This window comes from Pseudophryne corroboree, chromosome 2 (assembly GCF_028390025.1).
Source record: "Pseudophryne corroboree isolate aPseCor3 chromosome 2, aPseCor3.hap2, whole genome shotgun sequence".
Lineage (NCBI taxonomy): Eukaryota > Metazoa > Chordata > Amphibia > Anura > Myobatrachidae > Pseudophryne > Pseudophryne corroboree.
The window spans coordinates 53719905-53746109 of NC_086445.1; positions in this window are offsets into that span (position 1 = coordinate 53719905).

Here is a 26205-nt window from a genome sequence, read left to right on the forward strand (position 1 = left end):
CCTTCGCACTTCTGCTAAGCTACTCCCAGTGGGAGACAGCATAGCGTTTGCATGGCTGCTAAAAACTGCTAGCGAGCGAACTCGGAATGACCACCATTGTGCGCGCACTTTGTCACATACTGTTCCTGTTACATGCTGCACATTGCCATATTTGTGTGTGTACACTTTCTTTCTGCTATGTCTAACAAGTCTAAAGGGCTCCATACACTTATACGACATGACGGTCCGTCATGTCATATAAGATTTCCTCCAACCTCCCGGCAGCCTCCCCGTTGGCAGGATAGTACTAGATATATCGTATGCAGTTTTTTTTGCATACAATGTATCTTTTACTTTCCCATCCATTTACCGTGGGATCCGACATATGATGAGTGCAGCACTCGTGATATGTCAGATCTAGGGGTATCCGATCCAATGCACACGGGCACGCGCATCGGAACGGAATCGGGGAAAAAAGCATACCAAAAATGCTCGATTTCACCCAATATATTGGGCCGAATGCCGAATTGGGTTGAAATCGGGCATTATCGGTCTAGTGTATGGGTCCCTTTAGACCAAGCAGACAGGAGCTTCTACCTTGGTAGCATGTACAACATGTAACATGGAGGTTTTGCATTAGTATTTGACACAGAATGGTCAGTGCGCATCCTGTCTGGTGCCTCCTACCACCTCAGCCCCCCCAGCACTTGTGCAGGAACCCCCATTGGCATCTTTCACTACATTGCTGACAAAGATTGCTGACTATATTTCTACCCCACCCGTGGCTCCCCCTATGGGTATACCACAACCACTGCAACCCTCCATGGCTCCCCCTATGGGTTTCTCACCCGTCCTTCCTATATGGTTGGACTCCTCCTCTACCTCTATATGGAGCTTAGCTACTTCCTCTGCTGTACTTCATAACATGGTGCTGGGTCAGGTACTTTGCCTACAACCTCTACATCTAAGCGTACTGTGCCCTCCTCACAATTAGGGCGGTCAAATTGTCATTTCACAACAAAATCCTAGCGCTTCCAAGCCGCCAAGTTGGTTAGATCACTTATGATAAAAATTGTAGAAGATGCTGAACCAGCCCCTGCCACTAAAGATCCTCTGAAAATGGCAGAAGGTAGTGTTAGCTGAGTTTCCACACTCGGACCACTTCTCTGAAGCTATGAACGAGGCATGGAAAACTCAGATTAAGAAATTTATGGTTTCTAAAAAGCTCAGCTCCTTTTACCAGTTGCCCACAACAAATTGTACTAAGTGGGAGACTCCACCTATGGTGGATGCTCATGTGACACATTTAATTAAAAGTTCCATATTTCCTATTCCAACTGCATCCTTTAAGGTACTGCCGGATAGACAACTGGATACGTGTCTAAAATCTCTGTACTCCCTTAAAGGAGTGACAGCCAGACTGGCTACAGCTACAACCTGGGTGGCTAAGGCCATCGAGACTTGGGCCGACAACCTTGAACGTAGTTTCACGTCTGATCCCACCAAGGACCATTAGTCTGTACTCGCTAATATTAGATACGCATCCTATTACATCGGTGAGGCAGCTTTTTACATGGTTCTGTTATCCTCTAAGGCTTTGGCTGTATCCATTGCTGCTCGCCGCATTGTTTGGCTCCACTCGTTGAAAGTGGATTCAGATTAGGAGCGGCTCTTGCCACGGGCAAGCAGGCTTTTTGCCTGGAGCACCGCAGTCCTGAGGGCACTGCTGCCACTGCCTGACCCTCCCACATGCTCCCTGACACACCCACATACTCCCACATGCTGCCATGCGCACCACAATGCTACGCACCGCATGGCATTGGGGGAGCGGCCACAGACTAAAGGTCATAATTGACCTTTAGTGTCTGTGCGGCGCTATGGTAGAGACGTCATGACGTCTCTCCCATAGATCCGAGGAGCGGCGGCTGAAGACGGGGGACAGCAGCAGCGGTCGGGAAGCAGGAGCAGGGCTGGTGAGTATGTTTTTTTTTTTTTAAGCAGCGCTACTAGGGGCAGAACAACAGGGGCACATCTGCAGTGGGCACAACTACTGCAGGCACAGCTACTGAGGGCACTGGTACAGGGGGCAAAACTACTGGGGGGCAAAGCTACAGGGGGCACAACTACTGAAGGCACAGCTACAGGGGGCACAACTACAGGGGTCATAGCTACAGGGGGCACAACTCTACTGGGGCACAGCTACAGGGGGCACAACTACTGAGGGCACAACTACAGGTAGCACAACTATGGGGGGCATAACTGTGGCCATGCCCCTTCCCTATTTTTTGTCGCGCGCCAACGGCGCACACTATCCCTGCTTTGTCTGTCGGGGGGGGGAGCAAAGGAAACTTTTGCTCTGGGCGCCACAAGGTCTAGAACCGACCCTGATTCAGATGCCAGGAAGGCCCTGGATGCCCTGCCATACACAGGCGAACTCCTGTTTGGACCGGAACTGGACAAGATTGTAGAGAAAATGGCAACCTCTAAGACAGCTTGCATGCCTTTAAGCGTCCTCAGCGCTGCCTCGGACTTTGTCCTATCTTCAGAAGGGCAAGGCCAAAGGTCAAACCTTTACATGAGTGTCTCGCACAGTCAAGACTTCCAAACCCAAAACCAAACAGGCTTGGGCTGCTAGACGTCCAACTGCCAAACCAGGGGACAAACCCTCAGCCTGACGGGGCAAACATAAAAGACAAATATATAAATACTGCACTTATGGAAACCTAATTCTCCTAGGTTTTTAAGAAATCTGGAAAATTCCTTTATTATAACTAGTGGTCTTATTCATTAAATTGCTTGGAAAGTGAGTTGCAGCCGGGACGCTGGCAATACAGCACTGCCCCCAGATCCTGCTCCGGGGTGTCAATCATTTAACTCTGCTACTATTCGGATACAAGTAACCGCTGTGGTTACAATTGTTATCAGGAGGAAACACTTTTTGGGGGGAGTCTGCGAAAAAGATACATTCTACTGCTATTAGATATATTACAGAAAGTATGTAAATACACATTTTAAATGCATTTATGTAACAAAGATTTATGCTATTATTCTCTTTGAAATTTTATATATTGTTGTTTTTGATATATTTGTTTTGATGTGATTTTTATTAAATGTGATATTATACTATACGGGCTCTCTTAGGGGTCTATTTATTAACATTATTTTTACTAAAATAATGTGAAAAAGGGTGTTTTTTGTTTCCACACTCTTTTCACATTATTTTAGTATCACCTGAATGTATTAAAGGGCATATGGAGCAGTTTTCATGAAAAACTGCTCCAAACCCTTTAATTCACTTTTTTTAGTAATCCACATCGCATTCCCCATACTTATAATGGGAAATGTGATGTGGCCAAATTTACAAAAAAAAAAAAAATACCACAGTGTGCCCTGTGATAATCCTGCCAGCTCAGGCTGGCGAGATCACAGGGCAGCACTGCGATAGGGAGAAAAAGCTGAGTGGGACCCAGCAGTGTGATCAGCTATGTGTGTCCGAGCTGATCACAGTGTAAAAAGAAAGAAAAAACCCATACTCACCTATCCAGGGACCCGGTGTCTGCTGCCCCGCTGTACGCTGCCGGGCGCTGGGTCCCCATGTGCTGCAATGTGACCCCGGTGCAGTAAAGTGACGCTGCAAATCGGCAGCGCACTTTACAGCAGCGGGTGTCACCGCAGCAGACAGGATCCGGTGCCCGGCAGCCCAGCAGAAGCAGCGCGGGCCGGCTCCCTGGACAGGTGAGTATATTATCCTGCTGGGGATACCCCGATGATGCTGCAGTGTCATCGCAGGGTCCCTGCATGCGATAATTGATACATCCCTGCGATGTAATCAATTTTCTCTAACGTCCTAAGTGGATGCTGGGGACTCCGTAAGGACCATGGGGAATAGCGGCTCCGCAGGAGACTGGGCACATCTAAAGAAAGCTTTAGGACTATCTGGTGTGCACTGGCTCCTCCCCCTATGACCCTCCTCCAAGCCTCATTAGATCTCTGTGCCCGAACGAGAAGGGTGCACACTAGGGGCTCTCCTGAGCTTCTTAGTGAAAGTTTTAGTTTAGGTTTTTTATTTTCAGTGAGACCTGCTGGCAACAGGCTCACTGCATCGAGGGACTAAGGGGAGAAGAAGCGAACTCACCTGCATGCAGAGTGGATTGGGCTTCTTAGGCTACTGGACATTAGCTCCAGAGGGACGATCACAGGCCCAGCCATGGATGGGTCCCAGAGCCGCGCCGCCGGCCCCCTTACAGAGCCAGAAGACAGAAGAGGTCCGGAAAATCGGCGGCAGAAGACATCCTGTCTTCACCAAGGTAGCGCACAGCACTGCAGCTGTGCGCCATTGCTCCTCAGCACACTTCACACTTCGGTCACTGAGGGTGCAGGGCGCTAGGGGGGGGGCGCCCTGAGCAGCAATAAAAACACCTTGGCTGGCGAAAATACATCACATATAGCCCCCAGGGCTATATGGATGAATTTTAACCCCTGCCAGAATCCATAAAAAAGCAGGAGAAAAGTCCGCGAAAAAGGGGCGGAGCCTATCTCCTCAGCACACTGGCGCCATTTTCCCTCACAGCTCAGTTGGAGGGAAGCTCCCCTGGCTCTCCCCTGCAGTCACTACACTACAGAAAGGGTTAAAAAAAGAGAGGGGGGCACTAATTAGGCGCAGTATTAACAATACAGCAGCTATAAGGGGAAAAACACTTATATAAGGTTATCCCTGTATATATATAGCGCTTTGGTGTGTGCTGGCAAACTCTCCCTCTGTCTCCCCAAAGGGCTAGTGGGGTCCTGTCCTCTATCAGAGCATTCCCTGTGTGTGTGCTGTGTGTCGGTACGTTTGTGTCGACATGTATGAGGAGAAAAATGATGTGGAGACGGAGCAGATTGCCTGTAATAGTGATGTCACCCCCTAGGGGGTCGACACCTGAGTGGATGAACTGTTGGAAGGAATTACGTGACAGTGTCAGCTCTGTATAAAAGACAGTGGTTGACATGAGACAGCCGGCTACTCAGCTTGTGCCTGTCCAGACGTCTCATAGGCCGTCAGGGGCTCTAAAGCGCCCGTTACCTCAGATGGCAAATACAGACGCCGACACGGATACTGACTCCAGTGTCGACGGTGAAGAGACAAATATGACTTCCAGTAGGGCCACACGTTACATGATTGAGGCAATGGAAAATGTTTTACACATTTCTGATAATACGAGTACCACCAATAGGGGTATTATGTTCAGTGAGGAAAAACTACCTGTAGTTTTCCTGAATCTGAGAAATTAAATGAGGTGTGTGATGAAGCGTGGGTTTCCCCCGATAAAAAAACTGATAATTTCTAAAAAGTTATTGGCATATATCCTTTCCCGCCAGAGGTTAGGGTGCGTTGGGAAACACCCCCTAGGGGGGATAAAGCGCTCACACGCTTGTCAAAACAAGGGCTCTACCCTCTCCTGAGATGGCCGCCCTTAAGGATCCTGCTGATAGAAAGCAGGAGGGTATCCTAAAATGTATTTACACACATACTGGTGTTATACTGCGACCAGCAATCGCCTCAGCCTGGATGTGCAGTGCTGGGTTGGCGTGGTCGGATTCCCTGACTGAAAATATTGATACCCTAGATAGGGACAGTATATTTTTGCCTATAGAGCATTTAAAAGATGCATTTCTATATATGCGTGATGCACAGCGGAATATTTGCCGACTGGCATCAAGTCTAAGTGCGTTGTCCATTTCTACCAGTAGAGGGTTATGGACACGTCAGTGGTCAGGTGATGCGTATTCCAAACGGCATTTGGAAGTATTGCCTTAATAAGGGGAGGAGTTATTTGGGGTCGGTCTTTCAGACCTGGTGGCCACGGCAACAGCTGGGAAATCCACGTTTGTACCCCAGGTCGCCTCTCAACATGAGAAGACGCCGTATTATCAGGCGCAGTCTTTTCGTGGACAAGCGGGCAAAATGTTCCTCATTTCTGCCCAGTGACAGAGGGAGAGGAAAAAGGCTGCAGAAATCAGCCAGTTCCCAGGAACAGAAACCCTCTCCCGCCTCTGCCAAGCCCTCAGTATGACGCTGGGGCTTTACAAGCAGAATCAGGCACGGTGGGGGGCCCGTCTCAATGAATTTCAGCGCGCAGTGGGCTCACTCGCAAGTAGACCCCTGGATCCTTCAGGTGATATCTCAGGGGTACAAATTAGAATTCGAGACGTCTCCCCCTCGCCGTTTTCCTAAAGTCGGCTTTACCGATGTCTCCTTCTGACAGGGAGACAGTTTTGGAAAGGGTACCTCAGGTTTATGGTACAGAACTGTCACTATCAGTTCAGACGCTGCCGTATGGATGGTCCACGGCACCCCGGGTCTTTACCAAGGTAATGGCCGAAATGATGATATTCCTTCGAAGGAAGGGAATTTTAGTTATCCCTTACTTGGACGATTCCCTGATAAGGGTAAGATCCAGGGAACAGTTGGAGGTCGGTGTAGCACTATCTCAGGTAGTGTTGCGGCAGCACGATTGGATTCTCAATATTCCAAAATCGCAGCTGGTTCCGACGACTTGTCTTCGGTTCCTAGGGATGATCCTGGACACAGTCCAGAAAAAGGTGTTTCTCCCGGAGGGGAAAGACAGGGAGTTATCCGAGCTAGTCAGGAACCTCCTATAACCGAGCCAAGTCTCAGTGCATCAATGCACAAGGGTTCTGGGTAAAATGGTGGCTTCCTACGAAGCAATCCCATTCGGCAGATTCCACGCAAGAACTTTCCAGTGGGACCTGCTGGACAAATGGTCCGGGTCGCATCTTCAGATGCATCAGCGGATAACCCTGTCACCAAGGACAAGGGTGTCCCTCCTGTGGTGGTTGCAGAGTGCTCATCTTGTAGAGGGCCGCAGATTCGGCATTCAGGACTGGGTCCTGGTGACCACGGATGCCAGCCTGCGAGGCTGGGGAGCAGTCACACAGGGAAGGAATATCCAGGGCTTATGGTCAAGCCTGGAGACATCACTTCACATAAATATCCTGAAGCTAAGGGCCATTTACAATGCTCTAAGCTTAGCAAGACCTCTGCTTCAAGGTCAGCCGGTGTTGATCCAGTCGGACAACATCACGGCAGTCACCCACGTAAACAGACAGGGTGGCACAAGAAGCAGGAGGGCAATGGCAGAAGCTGCAAGGATTCTTCGCTGGGCGGAAAATCATGTGATAGCACTGTCAGCAGTATTCATTCCGGGAGTGGACAACTGGGAAGCAGACTTCCTCAGCACGACCTCCACCCGGGAGAGTGGGGACTTCACCCAGAAGTCTTCCACATGATTATAAACCGTTGGGAAAAACTCGACAGGTATTGCGCCAGGTCAAGGGACCCTCAGGCAATAGCTGTAGACGCTCTGGTAACACCGTGGGTGTACCAGTCAGTGTATGTGTTCCCTCCTCTGCCTCTCATACCCAAGGTACTGAGATTGATAAGATGGAGAGGAGTAAGCACTATATTCGTGGCTCCGGATTGGCCAAGAAGGACTTGGTAACCGGAACTTCAAGAGATGCTCACGGAGGATCCGTGGCCTCTACCTCTAAGAAGGGACCTGCTCCAACAAGGACCCTGTCTGTTCCAAGACTTACCGCGGCTGCGTTTGACGGCATGGCGGTTGAATGCCGGATCCTGAAGGAAAAAAGGCATTCCGGATGAAGTCATCCCTATCCTGATCAAAGCCAGGAAGGATGTAACCGCAAAACATTATCACCGCATTTGGCGAAAATATGTTGCGTGGTGCGAGGCCAGTAAGGCCCGACGGAGGAAATTCAACTGGGTCGATTCCTACATTTCCTGCAAACAGGAGTGTCTATGGGCCTGAAATTGGGGTCCATTGAGGTTCAAATTTCGGCCCTGTCAATTTTCTTCCAAAAAGAACTAGCTTCAGTCCCTGAAGTTCAGACGTTTGTAAAAGGGGTACTGCATATACAGCCTCCTTTTGTGCCTCCAGTGGCACTTTGGGATCTCAATGTAGTTTTTTGGGTTCCAAAAGTCACATTGGTTTGAACCACTTAAATCTGTAGAGTTAAAATATCTCACATGGAAAGTGGTCATGCTGTTGGCCCTGGCCTGGGCCAGGCGCGTGTCAGAATTGGCGGCTTTATCCTGTAAAAGCCCTTATCTGATTTTCCATTCGGACAGGGCGGAATTGAGGACTCGTCCTCAGTTTCTCCCTAAGGTGTTTTCAGCGTTTCACCTGAACCAACCTATTGTGGTGCCTGCGGCTACTAGGGACTTGGAGGACTCCAAGTTGCTAGACGTTGTCAGGGCCCTGAAAATATATGTTTCCAGGACGGCTGGAGTCAGAAAATCTGACTCGCTGTTTATCCTGTATGCACCCAACAAGCTGGGTGCTCCTGCTTCTAAGCAGACTATTGCTCGTTGGATTTGTAGTACAATTCAGCTTGCACATTCTGTGGCAGGCCTGCCACAGCCAAAAATCTGTAAATGCCCACTCCACAAGGAAGGTGGGCTCATCTTGGGCGGCTGCCCGAGGGGTCTCGGCTTTACAACTTTGCCGAGCAGCTACTTGGTCAGGAGCAAATACGTTTGTAAAATTCTACAAAATTGATACCCTGGCTGAGGAGGACCTGGAGTTCTCTCAATTGGTGCTGCAGAGTCATCCGCACTCTCCCGCCCGTTTGGGAGCTTTGGTATAATCCCCATGGTCCTTACGGAGTCCCCAGCATCCACTTAGGACGTTAGAGAAAATAAGAATTTACTTACCGATAATTCTATTTCTCGTAGTCCGTAGTGGATGCTGGGCGCCCATCCCAAGTGCGGATTGTCTGCAATACTGGTACATAGTTATTGTTACCAAAAAATCGGGTTATTGCTGTAGTGAGCCATCTTTTCTAGAGGCTCCTCTGTTATCATGCTGTTAACTGGGTTCAGATCACAAGTTGTACAGTGTGATTGGTGTGGCTGGTATGAGTCTTACCCGGGATTCAAAATCCTTCCTTATTGTGTACGCTCGTCCGGGCACAGTATCCTAACTGAGGCTTGGAGGAGGGTCATAGGGGGAGGAGCCAGTGCACACCAGATAGTCCTAAAGCTTTCTTTAGATGTGCCCAGTCTCCTGCGGAGCCGCTATTCCCCATGGTCCTTACGGAGTCCCCAGCATCCACTACGGACTACGAGAAATAGAATTATCGGTAAGTAAATTCTTATTATTGCAGTGCAAGTTTCGGCGATTTTATCACCTGTCATCCGCATGCGGATGGTGATAAATAGGCCCCTTAATATTCATGCATTCTGAGGACCACTAGTTATACTAAAGGAATTTTCCAGATTTATTATAAACCTATGAGAATTAGGTTTCCACATGCGCAGTAATTATATTTTTGTCTTTTATGTTCAATCAACAGAATGGTCTCTACACCCAGAGGTCTTTCAGATTCTGGTACACAAATAGGGTCTTCCAGACGTTGCCTCCAGACACAACTACAAAGTTCCAATGTACAGGGCCAGGACACGAGATCCAGGAGCGAGGTTAATGGATGCACTCAGGGCTGTTTCTAGCCAATTTGGCTCCCAGTGCGAGATTTAAAAATGCGCCCCCCCCCCCCCATTGACATAAAAATAATGCCCCCCCCATAGATATAAAGCTAACTAATTTGCGCACGCCGCTGGCGCGCGCTCCCGGTAAGGGTGTGTGGCCTCGTTAAAATGGGTGTGGCCTCGCTGCAATGGGCGTAGCCGCGACTGAAAAGACTACCTTACGGCAGGCAAGAGTCCCCATTTTACACAGTGCGGCAGGCAAGAGTCCCCATTTTACACATTACGGCAGGCAGGTGTCCCCATTTTACACATTACGGCAGGCAAGAAACCCCATTTTACACATTACGGCAGGCAAGAGACCCCATTTTACAAATTACGGCAGGCAAGAGACCCCATTTTACACATTACGAAAGGCAAGAGTCCCCATTTTACACATTATAGCAGGAAAGAGTCCCCATTTTACACATTATAGCAGGCAGAGTCCCCAATTTACACATTATAGCAGGCAAGAGTCCCCATTTTACACATTATAGCAGGCAGAGTCCCCTTCTACAAAGAGAGAGAGAGAGAAAAAAAGAGAGAGGGTGTTACACTTACGTTTGCAGCGGCATCCGCCGGCCAGAGGTCCTTTTCCATCCCGCTTCCTGCTCTTCGGCACGCCTCTCCCTCCTCTTGGCTTGCCCGCCTTGTCCTGGCTCCCCTTCCTCCCCGTCATCAGTACTCTGCTCGGGGGCGGAGTTTCGTGTAATGACGCGTTTGCATCGTGACGTCACGATGCAAATGCGTTATTACATGAAACGCCGCCCCCCAAGCGGAGTAGTAATGATGGGGAGGAGGGGGAACACAAACTGAGCCACCAAGAGCCGAGGCGGGCGCCCCGTGCGAATGCACGTCTCGCCCGCCACAAGAAACGGCTCTTTTACACCCACCCACACACACACACCCAAGAGCGACAGATGGAGAGAGAGAGCCATGAGGAGAGAGATGGGAGCATTGGGAGAGGGAGAAAAGAGGAGGCAAGGGGAGAGATAGGCATTGGGAGGGAGAGAGAGTAGGGCAAGAGGAGTGAGAGAGTGTGGGGGCATGGGGAGAGAGAGTCATGGATAGAGAGAGGGGTGCGTGGAGAGAGAGGGAGAGAGGCATTAGCCAGTTCGTAGTGTCCCTGCACTGTCAGCACTGTCTCCCTGGACTACATTTCCCATGATGCACACACAGGAGGAATCAAGGGCAGAGCATTATGGGAAATGTAGTCCACAAACCACACAGTGGAATACAGTGAGTGCTCGCCTCAACGGAAGGTACTGCTCGCCCTGCATGCGTGACACATATGCCGAGCACTCCGCTCGCGGGGGCGGAGTTTTGCGCAATGACGCGGTTGCGTCATGACGTCATGACGCAACCGCGTCATTGCGCGAAACTCCGCCCCCCCGAGCAGAGTACTCGGGAGGAGGGGAAAGCAGGGAGCCAGAGAGCCAGAGAAGTGCCGTGGCGAGCGCCCCGTGCGATTGCACGGCTCGCACGCCGCAAGAAACGGCACTGGATGCACTCACAGTCCCCTGGGTCTTCCATCTGGCCTATCTCTTTCCTCCAGATTCTCTCATTGCCAGAGTACTGTGTCAGTTCAAAAAGGCACGGCGGCATGATCATACTGGTTACTCCAGATGCCATTGGTTCTACAAGATCACCCCATAGACGAGCCCTTCCCTCTGCATCTTCATCCAGACCTGCTTTCTCAGGGACCCTGCCTCCCCATGGACCTGCCTTGCCTGTCTTTGATGGCATGGCTCTTGAGACATCCCTACTAAGGGGAAAAGGTTTCTCCAGTGCGGTAGTTCAAACAATGCTTCAGGATAGGAAATCAGCCTTAGCTCGCATATATCACCGGATACGGCACTCCTATTTTCAGTGGTGTGCTCATCGTCACTACAACCCTAAAGTTCTTAGGATCCCTAGAATGTTAACCTTTTTACAAGCAGGCCTAGCCATGGGTCTTCGCCTGGCTTCTCTGAAGGCCCAGGTCTCGGCTTTGTCCATTTGGCTCCAGAAGAGAGTGGCTCCCTTGCCATATGTACCTTCCTCCAGGGGGTACTCCGAATACAGCTTCCATTCATTCCCCCGGTCACTCCTTGGGACCTGTCCTTGTTTCTTCAGACCCTACAACGAAGTCCATTTGAACCATTGGTCTTTTTCTTTTTTTTCAAAAGTTCCCTTCTCTTCTCAATGAGAGTGAGATTTTCTGTGTGTACCATTCCTCTTTTCTCCTCTCTCCAGCTTGTTGGGCTTGTTACCTAAACTGAAGTGCCTGAGTATGGGGGCGGGGTATGTGGGGAGAGGAGCCCAGTGCATCCTGGGAGGCTCTCAAAGCTTTATTGTTCGATGCCAGTCCTGGTCTTCACCAACCACACCCAAGGTTAACCCTGTGGTTTCCATGGACCGCAAAGAAAAAGAGTTAACAAAGGTAAGTTTTACCGTAACTTTACTTTTTTTGGTAAAGGTGGAGAAATATCAAACCTTCTAAAGAGGACAAGAGGATGTGTTGACCATAACATCCAATCATATTCTAGCTATCTAGTTCAGTCTACAAATTGATAGCAAGCTGAAGATTGGTTGCTATGGGCAATACCTCCACTTTAGAAGTCTTGTTTTTATCCAGGATCTCTTTTCCATACCATGTTACCTCATTCAGGGGGAAATGTATCAAATATTGGAGAGAGATAAACTGCCAACCAATCAGCTCCCAACTGTCATTTTTCAAACATAGCCTGTAATATGGCAGTTAGAAGCTTATTGGTTAGTACTTAATCTCTCTCTGCTTTATCTCTCAAAGCTTCGGAGGATTGCTTAGCAGGCAGGAGCTGGCGCCGATGTCTGGCACCGCAATGCACTACAGGGAAGAAACTGAAAATAAACTACTACTAATAGCAAGCAACCTTTGCTGTCGGGAGCTCCCAGTGGCAAGGGCTGCTGGGAGCTGTAGTTTATTTTCAGTTTCTTCACGTAGTTTGGTGCGCAGTTCCTGCCTGCTGAGTGATTCTCCACTCTCCATCCTAGACAGCTTGGCACAGCAGGTTTTGCCAGACACCATGGCTATCTGCTGGGATGTTGTGGGGTGGGGACTAGTGCTATGTGCTGTGTGGGGAGGCTATGTATGTGCTGGGAGTGGGGGAGACTACTACTATGTGCTAAGGGCGGACTACAGCTATGTGCTGGGAGGGGGATGGGGACTATGGCTATGTGCTTGGGGAGGGGAGGGGCTATATGCAGGGAGCGGGACTATGGCTATCTATGCTGGCAGGGAACTATTGTTATGTGATGGGAGGGGGGTGGGGACTACTGTATGACTGTGTTGGGAGAGGTGGAGACTACGGCTATGTACTGGGGGGACTACGGCTATTGCTTGGGGAGGTGGGGGCTATGGCTATTTACTGGGAGGGGACTATGGCTATGTGCTGGGAGGGGGATGGGGACTATGACTATATGACTGTGGTGGCTTATTGGGCACTGTGGGGGCATATGTGTATCTGGCACCGTGGGGCATATCTGGCACTATGAGGGCATATATGGCACCGTGGGGGCGTATGCATCTGGCAACGTGGGGGCATATCTGGCACTGTGGGGGCATATCTGGCATTGTGGGGGCATATGTGTATTTGGCGCTGTGGGGGCATGTGTGTATCTGGCACTGTGGGGGCATATGTGTATCTGGCACTGCACTATTGGGGTCATGTGTACCATGCCCCCATTTTCATTGGCCATGCCCCATGTGGGCACACCAATTTTTTGGCACGCACACACAGTACAACTAAGAATTTTTTTTTACTTGCACCACTGGGTAGTGTGCTGCACTGCACTTCTTTGCACTACTATTTGATTACACCAGGGCCGGCTCCAGGCCTACTAGCACCCTGAGCGAAAACATGTAAAAGCGCCCCCCCCCCCCCCCACCCATTATGCGCGCGCGCTCCAGGAAAAGTGGGCGTGGTCTCTTGGAAAGTGGGCGTGACCTCATAACTTCATATTATTAGACTATAAATAAATGTTTTCACACGCCCTCTACGCACACAATTAGCAGCCTTACACATAACAGCCACAGTAGTGTTCCTTACACACAATGTCTCCAGTATAGTGTCAGATACACATAATGTCTCCAGTATAGTGCCAGATACACAATGTGCAGTGCCAGATAGACATGATATGCCCCCCAGCAGTGCCAGCTACACACAATATGCCCCCCAGCAGTGCCAGCTACACGATAGTGTTCACTTTTTAGGGCAGGGAGGGCACATTTTTAAGTTAGGAGGGCAAAATGATGTACATACTGTAATGCTTGGTGCCCATCTACCTACATGGTAAAGCATGGACAGTGCGCGCCGAAGGCGCGTAGCAAAAATTTAGGGGCGTTGCTTCGTGGGGAAGGTGCGTGGCCACATAATAGTGGCAATTCGCATTACACCACACAGTAGTGCAGTTAATACACACTGCACCAGGTAGAACCTCCTAGACACTTTGCGCCAGGCAGAGCACGTTAGACACTTTGCGCCAGGCAGAGCACGTTAGACACTTTGCGCCAGGCAGAGCACGTTAGACACTTTGCGCCAGGCAGAGCACGTTAGACACTTTGCGCCAGGCAGAGCACGTTAGACACTTTGCGCCAGGCAGAGCACGTTAGACACTTTGCGCCAGGCAGAGCACGTTAGACACTTTGCCTAGCCACAGACGCCTAGCGGGAACACTACATGATATGCTCCCCAGCCGTGCCAGCTACACATGACATGCCCCCCAGCAGTGCCAGCAACACATGACATGCCCCCCAGCAATGCCAGATACATAAATGGCCACACAGTGCCAGATATGTAGATACAGAAAAGCCCCCACAGTGCTAGATAAATGTCCCCACAGTGCCAGATAAATGTCCCCACAGTGCCAGATAAATGCCCCCACAGTGCTACATAAATGTCCCCACAGTGCTACATAAATGTCCCCACAGTGCTACATAAATGTCCCCACAGTGCCAGATAAATGTCCCCACAGTGCCAGATAAATTCCCCCACAGTGCCAGATAAATGCCCCCACAGCCACAGTGCCAGATAAATGTCCCCACAGTGCCAGATAAATGCCCACAGTGCCAGATAAATACCCCCAGTGCCAGATAAATACCCCCACAGTGCCAGATAAATGCCCCCACAGTGCCAGATAAATGCCCCCACAGTGCCAGATAAATGCCCCCAGTGCCAGATAAATGTCCCCACAGTGCCAGATAAACGTCCCCACAGTGCCAGATAAATGCCCCCACAGTGCCATCCATAAATGATTCACTCAGCCGCCCCCCCCAAATACCTGCGGCGTTGGAGGGGGAGGAGTACTGCTGTCCGGGTGCGGCAGTGCAGGTCCGGGAGCGGGGGTGCTGGCGGGCGGGCGGCCAGGAAGCCTCCAAGTCCAAGGCGCTTGAGTGCGGCGCCGCTCAGCGCGTATAGCGCACTCAAGTCACACGATGCTGCAGAGCAGGGCCGACTCCATGTTCGAATATGGCGGCGCCCATTAAGGGTGGCGCCCTGCGCGGCCGCTCTATTCGAACATGCCTAGAGCCGGCCCTGGATTACACTACCTGGCCTTGGGTGGCATTGCCTCCTCAGCCAGGCCAAGCACTGCTGATGTCTCCTCAGTGTTATAAGAATTACTGTGTGGGCATAATGTGTAAAGGGAACTGCTACTGTGTGGGCATGATGTGTATCAGGGTTACTACAGTGTAGCGTAATTTGAATTGGGGGAACTATTGTATGGTCATGCCCCTTTCCAACAAGATCATGTCCCTTTTTTGCACTATTTCAAATATAGGGGGCGCTAGTCCCTTACTTTGCCAGGGGCACCCGGATCCCTAGATACACCCCTGCTAACAGAACCAACCAAATGCCAGCAGCGTGGCGAGCTCAGCAAGCCTGCAAGGGCTTTGTTGCGCTTGCCCCCCTTCCGGCATTCTGGCAGCCGGGAACCCTTTAACAAGCAGAAATTGTGACGCATTGCAATTTCTGCTTGTTAGCAGAAAATAAGATTTTACTCACCGGTAAATCTATTTCTCGTAGTCTGTAGTGGATGCTGGGGACTCCGTAAGGACCATGGGGAATAGCGGCTCCGCAGGAGACTGGGCACAGCTAAGAAAGAATTAGGACTACCTGGTGTGCACTGGCTCCTCCCACTATGACCCTCCTCCAGACTTCAGTAAGGATACTGTGCCCGGAAGAGCTGACACAATAAGGAAAGGATTTTGAATCCCGGGTAAGACTCATATCAGCCACACCAATCACACCGTATAACTCGTGATATTATACCCAGTTAACAGTATGAACATAACAGAGCCTCTCAACAGATGGCTCAACCATAACCCTTTTAGTTAACAATAACTATATACAAGTATTGCAGACAGTCCGCACTTGGGACGGGCGCCCAGCATCCACTACGGACTACGAGAAATAGATTTACCGGTGAGTAAAATCTTATTTTCTCTAACGTCCTAGTGGATGCTGGGGACTCCGTAAGGACCATGGGGATTATACCAAAGCTCCCAAACGGGCGGGAGAGTGCGGATGACTCTGCAGCACCGAATGAGAGAACTCAAGGTCCTCCTCAGCCAGGGTATCAATTTTGTAGAATTTTGCAAACGTGTTTGCCCCTGACCAAGTAGCAGCTCGGCAAAGTTGTAAAGCCGAGACCCCTCGGGCAGCCGCCCAAGAAGAGCCCACTTTCCTCGTGGAATGGGCTTTTACAGATTTAGGCTGCGGCAGGCCAGCCACAGAATGCGCAAGCTGAATTGTGCTACAAATCCAGCGAGCAATAGTCTGCTTTGAAGCAGGAGCACCCATCTTGTTTGGTGCATACAGGATAAACAGCGAGTCAGTCTTCCTGACTCCAGCCGTCCTGGAAACATAAATTTTCAAGGCCCTGACTACGTCCAGTAACTTGGAGTCCTCCAAGTCCCTAGTAGCCGCAGGCACCACGATAGGTTGGTTCAAGTGAAAAGCTGACCTTAGGAAGAAACTGGGGACTAGTCCTCAATTCTGCCCTATCCATATGGAACATCCAATAGGGGCTTTTGCATGACAAAGCCGCCAATTTTGCCACCCGCCTTGCCGAAGCCAAGGCCAAAAGCATGACCACTTTCCACGTGAGATATTTTAAATTCACGGTGTTGAGTGGCTCAAACCAATGTGACTTTAGGAAACCCAACACCACGTTGAGGTCCCACGGTGCCACTGGAGGCACAAAAGGAGGCTGAATATGCAGCACTCCCTTGACAAATGTCTGAACTTCAGGCAGTGAAGCCAGTTCCATTATGGAAGAAAATCGATAGAGCCGAAATCTGGACTTTAATGGAACCCAATTGTAGGCCCATAGTCACCTCTGACTGTAGGAAGTGCAGAAATCGACCTAGCTGAAATTTCTCCTTTGGGGCCTTCCTGGCCTCACAGTGCGCAACATATTTCCGCCATATGCGGTGATAATGGTTAGCGTTCACTTCTTTCCTAGCTTTAAATAGCGTAGGGATAACTTCCTCCGGAATTCCCTTTTCCTTCAGGATCCGGCGTTCAACCGCCATGCCGTCAACGCAGCCGCGGTACGTCTTGAAACAGACAGGCCCCCTGCTGCAGCAGGTCCTGTCTGAGCGGCAGAGGCCATAGGTCCTCTGAGATCATTTCTTGGAGTTCTGGTTACCAAGCTCTTCTTGGCCAACCCGGAACAATGAGTATAGTTCCTACTCCTCTCCTTCTTATTATTCTCATTACCCTGGGTAAGAGAGGCAGAGAAGGGAACACATACACCGACTGGTACACCCACGGTGTTACGAGAGCGTCCACAGCTATCGCCTGAGGGTCCTTGACCTGGCGCAATATCTTTGTAACTTTTAGTTGAGGCGGGACGCCATCATATCCACCTGTGGCCTTTCCCAACGGTGTACAATCATTTGGAAGACTTCTGGATGAAGTCCCCACTCTCCCGGGTGGAGGTCGTGTCTTCTGAGAAAGTCTGCTTCTCAGTTGTCCACTCCGGGAATGAACACTGCTGACAGTGCTAACACATGATTTTCCGCCCATCGGAGAATCCTTGTGGCTTCTGCCATCGCCATCCTGCTTCTTGTGCCGCCCTGTCATGTACATGAGCGACCGCCGTGATGTTGTCTGACTGGATCAGCACCGGCCAGTGTTGAAGCAGGGGTCTAGCCTGACTTAGGGCATTGTAAATGGCCCTTAGTTCCAGAATATTTATGTGTAGGGAAGTCTCCTGACTTTTCCATAGCCTTGGAAGTTTCTTCCCTGTGTGACTGCCCCCCAGCCTCGAAGGCTGGCATCCGTGGTCACCAGGACCCAGTCCTGTATGCCGAATCTGCGGCCCCCTAGAAGATGAGCACTCTGCAGCCACCACAACAACGACACCCTGGCCCTTGGAGACAGGGTTATCCGCCGATGCATCTGAAGATGCGACCCGGACCACATGTCCAACAGATCCCACTGGAAAATCCTTGAATGGGACCTGGCGAATGGAATTTCTTCGTAAGAAGCTACCATCCTTCCCAGGGCTCGCGTGCATTGATGCACCGACACCTGTATACGTATTAGGAGGTCTCTGTCTAGAGACGACAACTCCTTGGACTTCTCCTCCGGGAGAAAACCTTTTTATCCTCTTCTGTGTCCAGAACCATACTCAGGAACAGTAGACGCGTCGTAGGAACCAGCTGCGACTTTGGAATATTCAGAATTCCGCCGTGCTGTTGTAGCACTTCCCGAGATAGTGCTACTCCGCCGAACAACTGCTCCCTGGACCTCGCCTTTATAAGGAGATCGTCCAAGTACGGGATAATTATTTTGGCCATTACCTTGGTAAATACCTCGGTGCCGGGGACAGACCAACGGCAACGTCTGGAATTGGTAATGACAATCCTGTACCACAATTTTGAGGTACTCCTGGTGAAAAGGGTAAATAGGGACATGCAGGTAAGCATCCTTGATGTCCAGTGATACCCTCCAGGCTTGCAATAATCGCCCTGAGCGATTCCATTTCGAACTTGAACCTTCGTATATAAGTGTTCAAGGCTTTCAATTTTAGAATGGGTCTCACCGAACCGTCTGGTTTCGGTACCACAACATTTTGGAATAGTAACCCCGGCCTTGTTGAAGGAGTGGTACCTAGATTTCACCTGCTGGAAGTGCAGCTTGTGAATTGCCGCCAGTACTACCTTTCTCCGAGGGCAGCAGGCAAGGCTGAGGTGAGGTAACGGCGAGGGGGAGTCGCCTCGAACTCCAGCCTGTATCCCTGTGATACTATTTGCAGAACCTAGGGATCCACCTGTGGGCAAACCCACTGGTCCCTGAAGTTCCCGAGACGCGCCCCTACCGCACCTGTCTCCATGTGCCTTTTATAGGCAGCATCACCTGTCCACTGCCGGGTTTCTAATACCCTCCTGGCAGAATGGACATTGCATTAATTCTGGATGCCAGCCGGCAAATATCCCTCTGTGCATCCTTTATATATAAGACAACGTCTTTAATATGCTCTATGTTAGCAAACTATTTTCCCTGTCTTAGAGTATTAATATTATCTGACAGGGTATCAGACCACGCTGCAGCAGCACTATTTATGCTGAGGCGATTGCAGGTCTCAGTATATAACCTGAGTGTGTATATACAGACTTCAGGATAGTCTCCTGCTTTTTATCAGCAGGCTCCTTCAAGGTGGCCGTACCCTAAGACGGCAGTGCCACCTTTTTTGACAAACGTGTGAGCGCCTTATCCACCCTAAGGGATATCTCCCAACGTGACCTATCCTCTGGCGGGAAAGGGTACGCCATCAGTAACTTTTTAGAAATTACCAGTTTCTTATTGGGGGAACCCACGCTACTTTACACACTTCATTCATTCATCTGATGGGGGAACAAAACACTGGCTGCTTTTTCTCCCCAAAAATAAAACCCCTTTTATGTGGTACTTGGGTTCATGTCAGAAATGCGTAACACATTTTTTATTGCCGAGATCATGTAACGGATGTTCCTAGTGGATTGTGTATATGTCTCAATCTTGTCGACACTGGAGTCAGACTCCGTGTCGACATCTGTGTCTGCCATCTGAGGTAACGGGCGCTTTTTTGAGCCCCTGATGGCCTTTGAGACGCCTGGGCAGGCGCGGGCTGAGAAGCCGGCTGTCCCACAGCTGTTTTACGTCATCCAGCCTTGTAAGGAGTTGACATTGTCGGTTAATACCTTCCACCTATCCATCCACTCTGGTGTCGGCCCCACAGGGGACGACATCCCATTTATCGGCCTCTGCTCCACCTCCACGTAACCTTCCTCATCCCACATGTCGACACAGCCGTACCGACACACAGCACACACACAGGGAATGCTCTGACTGAGGACAGGACCCCACAAAGTCCTTTGGGGAGACAGAGAGAGAGTATGCCAGCACACACCAGAGCGCTATATAATGCAGGGAATAACACTATAACTGAGTGATTTTTTCCCCCAATAGCTGCTTGTATAAACAATATTGCACCTAAATTTAGTCCCCCCCCTCTCTTTTTAACCCTTTGAGCCTGAAAACTACAGGGGAGAGCCTGGGGAGCTGTCTTCCAGCTACACTGTGAAGAGAAAATGGCGCCAGTGTGTTGCGGGAGATAGCTCCGCCCCTTTTTCGCGGACTTTTCTCCCGCTTTTTTATGGATTCTGGCAGGGGTATTTATCACATATATAGCCTCTGGGGCTATATATTGTGATATATTTGCCAGCCAAGGTGTATTTATTGCTTCTCAGGGCGCCCCCCCCCCCCAGCGCCCTGCACCCTCAGTGACCGGAGTGTGAAGTGTGTATGAGGAGCAATGGCGCACAGCTGCAGTGCTGTGCGCTACCTTGGTGAAGACTGATGTCTTCTGCCGCCGATTTTCCGGATTTCTTCTTGCTTCTGGCTCTGTAAGGGGGCCGGCGGCGCGGCTCCGGGACCGAACACCAATGGCCGGTTCCATGCGGTCGATCCCTCTGGAGCTAATGGTGTCCAGTAGCCTAAGAAGCCCAAGCTACCACCAGTTAGGTAGGTTCGCTTCTTCTCCCCTTAGTCCCTCGCTGCAGTGAGTCTGTTGCCAGCAGATCTCACTGTAAAATAAAAAACCTAACATATACTTTCTTTCTAGGAGCTCAGGAGAGCCCCTAGTGTGCATCCAGCTCGGCCGGGCACAGGATTCTAACTGAAGACTGGAGGAGGGTCATAGAGGGAGGAGCCAGTGCACACCAGGTAGTCCTAATTCTTTCTTAGCTGTGCCCAGTCTCCTGCGGAGCCGCTATTCCCCATGGTCCTTACGGAGTCCCCAGCATCCACTAGGACGTTAGAGAAATAGAGGCTGCCTCCTGCTGGCGTCCCTGCCTGCCCCCCCCCCCCCCCCCTGGCCCCGTGATCGTAGCGGTCTGCAGATGTGATCGCATTTTCTGTGCCCCCCCGCAGAAAGTGTGTGGGCGCATGTGCAGGATCGGCGCTGCACATGCACCCGCGGGGCCAGTGGCGCACCCAGGGGGGGTTTCCGAGTACCCAGAAACTTCCCTCCACTAAAAAAAAAATATATATCCATGTGCCTACATATATACACATGTATATACATACATACATATAAACACACACACACACACACACACACACACACATATGATATATATATATATATATATATACATGTGTATATATATGTGTACTGTATGTGTGTGTATATATATATATATATATATGTGTATGCATGTTTAATATGCTATGTATATGTGTATATGGGTTCACTACGATCTCCCGGCGCCGGCCTCCCGGCGACCAGCATACCGGCGCCGGGAGGCCGGCCGCCGGCTTACCAACAGTGTGGCGAGCGCAAATGAGCCCCTTGCGGGCTCGCTGCGCTCGCCACGCTACGCGCGCCACACTATTCTATTCTCCCTCCAGGGGGGTCGTGGACCTTCACGAGGGAGAATAAGTATCGGTATGCCGGCGGTCAGGCTCCCGGCGCCGGTATGCTGGTCGCCAGGAGCCCGACCGCCGGCATACTGAAGACCACCCGTGTATATGTATTTGTATGTATGTTTGTATGTATATATATATATATATATATGTATATGTGTGTGTGTAGATATATGTGTATGTATATATATATATATATATATATATATATACATACAGACACACTAGTTTTACGGACCCAGCATATACTGGGTCACCTCAGTCCCCACCCCCGTGATTGGCTCCGCCCAGTTCTGGAAACCCCCCCATGCAAATCCTGCGTTTGCCACTGCGCGGGGCGATCGCAATAATTAATTTTGTCACGGCATAGACTAAGAAGTAGGTGAGGTCAGGAATAGTAAGGGGAGGAGTCTATGCCGGGAACCAGATGCTGAAGCGAGGTGGGCCTGTGTGCTTTCAATGCCAGGGCCTATTTTTAGAAACAGTCGGGCCCTGAGGGAAGGGCAATCATGGCATGAACCTGTCAATTAGTTTAAATCCTCTGTCTACTGAAAAAGTCATAAAACTGTTTGAAGCATAAGTAATACTCCATGAGATTATAAGGAGGAAGCAGACAAGATGCATGGCTGTGTTCTGAACATCTGAATCATGGCAGCCTATAATTATTATTATTATTATTATTATTATTATTAGTAGTAGTAGTAGTAGTAGTAGTAGTAGTAGTAGTAGTAGTAGTAGTAACATTTATTTATATAGCACCCATCATACTAAAAATGAATCATTCCCAACAAACAGAGACACTAGGGTTTTCTCAGACGTCGTGTGTTTGGAGTGTGGGCAGACATCAGAGCCTCTGGAGGAAATACACAGAAATTCACATCCTCTATATAAAATGTCATTAAATACAAACACAAATCCAAATTCAATTGATCGCAAACAACTTCGGATTTCGGGGGTCATTCCGAGTTGATCGCTAGCTGCCGTTGTTCGCAGTGCAGCAAACAGGCTAAAAATCAGCATTTCTGCGCATGCGTATGCACCGCAGTGCACACGTGCGACGTACGGGTACAAAGTCCTTTGTGGTTTTGCACAGGTTCTAGCGAAGCTTTCAGTCGCACAGCACAATGCAAGAAGATTGACAGGAAGGGGGCATTTCTGGGTGTCAACTGACCGTTTTCAGGGAGTGTTTGGAAAAACGTAGGCGTGCCCGGGAAAAGCAAGGCGTGGCTGGGTGAACACTGGGCAGGTGTGTGACATCAAAAACCAACCCTCCAACGTTAGAATCAACGCACCCAGTAATGTCCTCCTCATATTAGAGCCGCCCCTCTCTGTGTTAGAAATATGTGTGTACAGGCTGTTGGCAGAGTGTACTGGGCTATCTGGTGCAGTGACGTCAGTCCACACACTAGGTGACTTAAACAGTAATGCAGGTTTATTTAGTGTATACAGGTGACTCAGATGTAACACTGATAGCGGTAATCAGGAGCCCATACATCACACAAGGTAACAGCATTAGGTAGTGGTACTTATCAGGAGATGTCTGTGGTGGTAAAGCATTGAGGACTGCACAGCCGTGCAGTCTGACTCTCACTGTAGAGAAGAAGATGCATGTACTGGAACACTGTGAGTCTCTGTAGCTGAGATCTGCTCCCAGTCTCAGCTCTGCACACTTGTACACCAGGACTCTGTCTCTCAGTCTCTCTCTGTGTGTCACACTCTCCTCACTCTCTCTGAGATGGAGGAACATGAAGTTACATCATATAACTCTGCCTCCGAGTGACGCCTGGCACTAGAGGTTTAACCCTAGGGGATGCACCCCTAGACTGATACACAGAAGGAGACAGGTACAGAGTGTACCATATCCTAACACTCCCCCTCGCTCAAGATGGTCTCCAGTCACAAGTTTAAAGAACATGACATTTTATCAAACAAATCAATAAAGTCACTTCTGTAACCGAAAACATAACGTGAAGCAAAAATAGTAAGAATAAATAAACATTAACCATATCCTAGTCCACATTCCATCAGGAATGCAAGTAGCAAGTGTGATGACAGTCCTGTTGTCAACATGTCGGCAATATTTTCTTCACTTGCAAAATATTCCACATTAACGGACTTGTTTTCCACCAACTCACAAATGAAATTATGTCTTATAGCAATTTGCTTAGACCATCCATGGCAGGGACGTGCAGTCAGGGGAGGCAGGGGAGGCAGTGCCTCCCCTGATATTAATGATTAAAATAATACAAAGAAGATACTTATGACACATATTCTGTGTCATAAGTATATGCTTTAGCCTTTATATTATTTTAATCATTGTTACATTTGTAAAATCACACTGTAAAAGTGTTTCAGAGACACAGCTCTCGGTGCCTCCAGCTGTCAGTGTGAAGGGGCCGGAAGCGGGGGGCGGGGCCAGGCATTGGGCAGCAAAAACCCATTGTAAAAATCCCTTTAAGCGGCACCTAGCTGAAGTGCCGCTTTGACAGAGGTGTGCTTTCAGCTCATATGGAAAGCACGCCCCTGTCATTGAGGAAGCTATGATAGGGCAGTGGTCGATTTGGGGAGGGGGCACCAAAGAACGTGCCCGCCTGTCATCTAGTACGTTTTTTATACTAAATTTACATTATACTATTTGTGTCCACCTGTCCCCCAGCCTATCCCGCAGCCCGTCTCCCTGCACCGTGGCAGCACTGGTAGAGGGGGGCAGGGGCGTATCTACCTGGTGGTGCTACCTGTAGATCTACGGTGGGGACTCGCAGGGGCGGATTGGGATGCAGGGACTTCGGTTCGGTCCCCGTTTGACCGGTCCTGACTCCCCCTCCATGGCCATCACTCACTCCTTGCCTGGCTGGCTGCTGCGATCGGGGCTCAGCTCCGATCGGGCAACATTGAGAAATAGCTTCTGCGCATGTGCAGAAGTTGAATTGTCTCAGTTGTGCTGCGCTAGTACTTTCCCTCCATCTCTCCTCACAGGACAGGGGTACCCACCGCTGTCGGCTGCCGCTACCTCTGTGTCCTGGGCTGCGTTGCACACTACACAAGTCTAACCAGCGTTGCAGCGTTCTCAGAGTCTGGCTGCGCTGGCTGTAAGAAAGTAGAGGCAGCAGCCTCTGGGAGAGTAATGCAGCCAGTGCCTGTCTGAGCACACCAACCACGCTGAACATGCTCATGGCCTCAGCTGTTCCTGACTCCTTCCATCTTCTTCTCCCTGCCAGCTCTGCCTTCTGCACTCTTATTGGCCCTGGAGAAATAACTTGCAGAAGGAACCTGCCATCCTGGAGGAACTGCCCCCAGCCACAGCCAACCAAAGGTAAATGAAAGCAGTGTGTGACAGTGGCAGCATATAAAATGTATAAGTGGCAGAGCCAGATTAAGACCCCACAGGAAATATACCGCCTCGGGGCCCCATATTAATGTATAATATAAATACTTAATACAGTATACATCCCTCACACACCTCTGTCCAGTCACACAGATCCCCCCCACCACACACACACACACACACACACACACACACACACACACACACACACACACACACACACACACACACAGCTCAACCTCTTCTCACTAACTCAGATCCCCCAAACAGCTCTCCCCCTCACTCAGATCCCCCCTCACAGGGCGCTCCCCTTCTCTCACAGACACCCCCTTACGCACACTGCTCAGCCTCTTCACACTTACTCAGATCCCCCCCCAATACACCTCACTCCCTCTTATACAGCTCTTCTGCTGACAGAGCTCTCCCCTTCTTTCACCCCCCCATGCACACTGCTCAACCTCACCCCCAAACATAGATCCCCCTAAACAGCTCTCCTCCCCTCACATAGCTCACCCCTTCTCACAGACCAAATGCACAACTCATCCTTTCTACCCTCACTCAGATCTCCTTTCTCACACAGCACACCCCCCACACACAGCTCAACCTCTTTCCACTCACTCAGATCCCCCCCATACAGCTCTCTCCCCCTTACACAGCCACCCCCCATCTCCAATCCACTCAGATCTCCCCCACATAGCTCTCCCCTACTCACACAGTATTTTTTTTTTCATCCCTTTTTTTTTTTTGAGGGGGTGGTCACACCTCCCCATATTTGGCCACACCCTACCTGTACTGCAACCCATATCCACTCTCCGCTGCTCTGACCCCACCCCCCTATTTAGAGCTGCTTCCAGAAATTTCCCAAGCTGGTTTTGCTTTCCAATCCGCCCCTGGCGGGGAGTTAAGCTGACACTGCAAGATCTGAGCCGGCCCAGGTAGTGACCACACTCTCACTCCCACATAATCTCCTATATAATTGCCCAGATCTGTGACTTTGTGACTCATTTGCTAACGCTGGGCGGAGTCACAACACTGGGCAGAGTTAGTCAAATGAGTCACAGATCTGGGCAAATCTATAGGAGACTAGGAGCAGAAGCAGATGGTATGGGCATGGCACAGGCAGGGGTGCATACCTGCCAGCTTTCTTCAGGTAGGAGGGACACACACGGTGCGAAAAGGGGCATGGCCAATGAAAAGGGGCGTGGCTTCACGGGAGGGCCCCCGTTTTCGTCAGTGAGGGGGCATGCCCAGCGCTCTGTGAGCCGCTGGCATGCCCCCTGGGGCGGATTATGAGTTCGGGGGGCCCAGGGCACTTGAGACAGGGGGACCCTATCTCATTGCTGTGCCTGCTGTGGGTTTGGGGGCGTGGCCTAATCGCGCCCATGTGGCCACGCCCCCCTTATGCAAATTCCGGATAT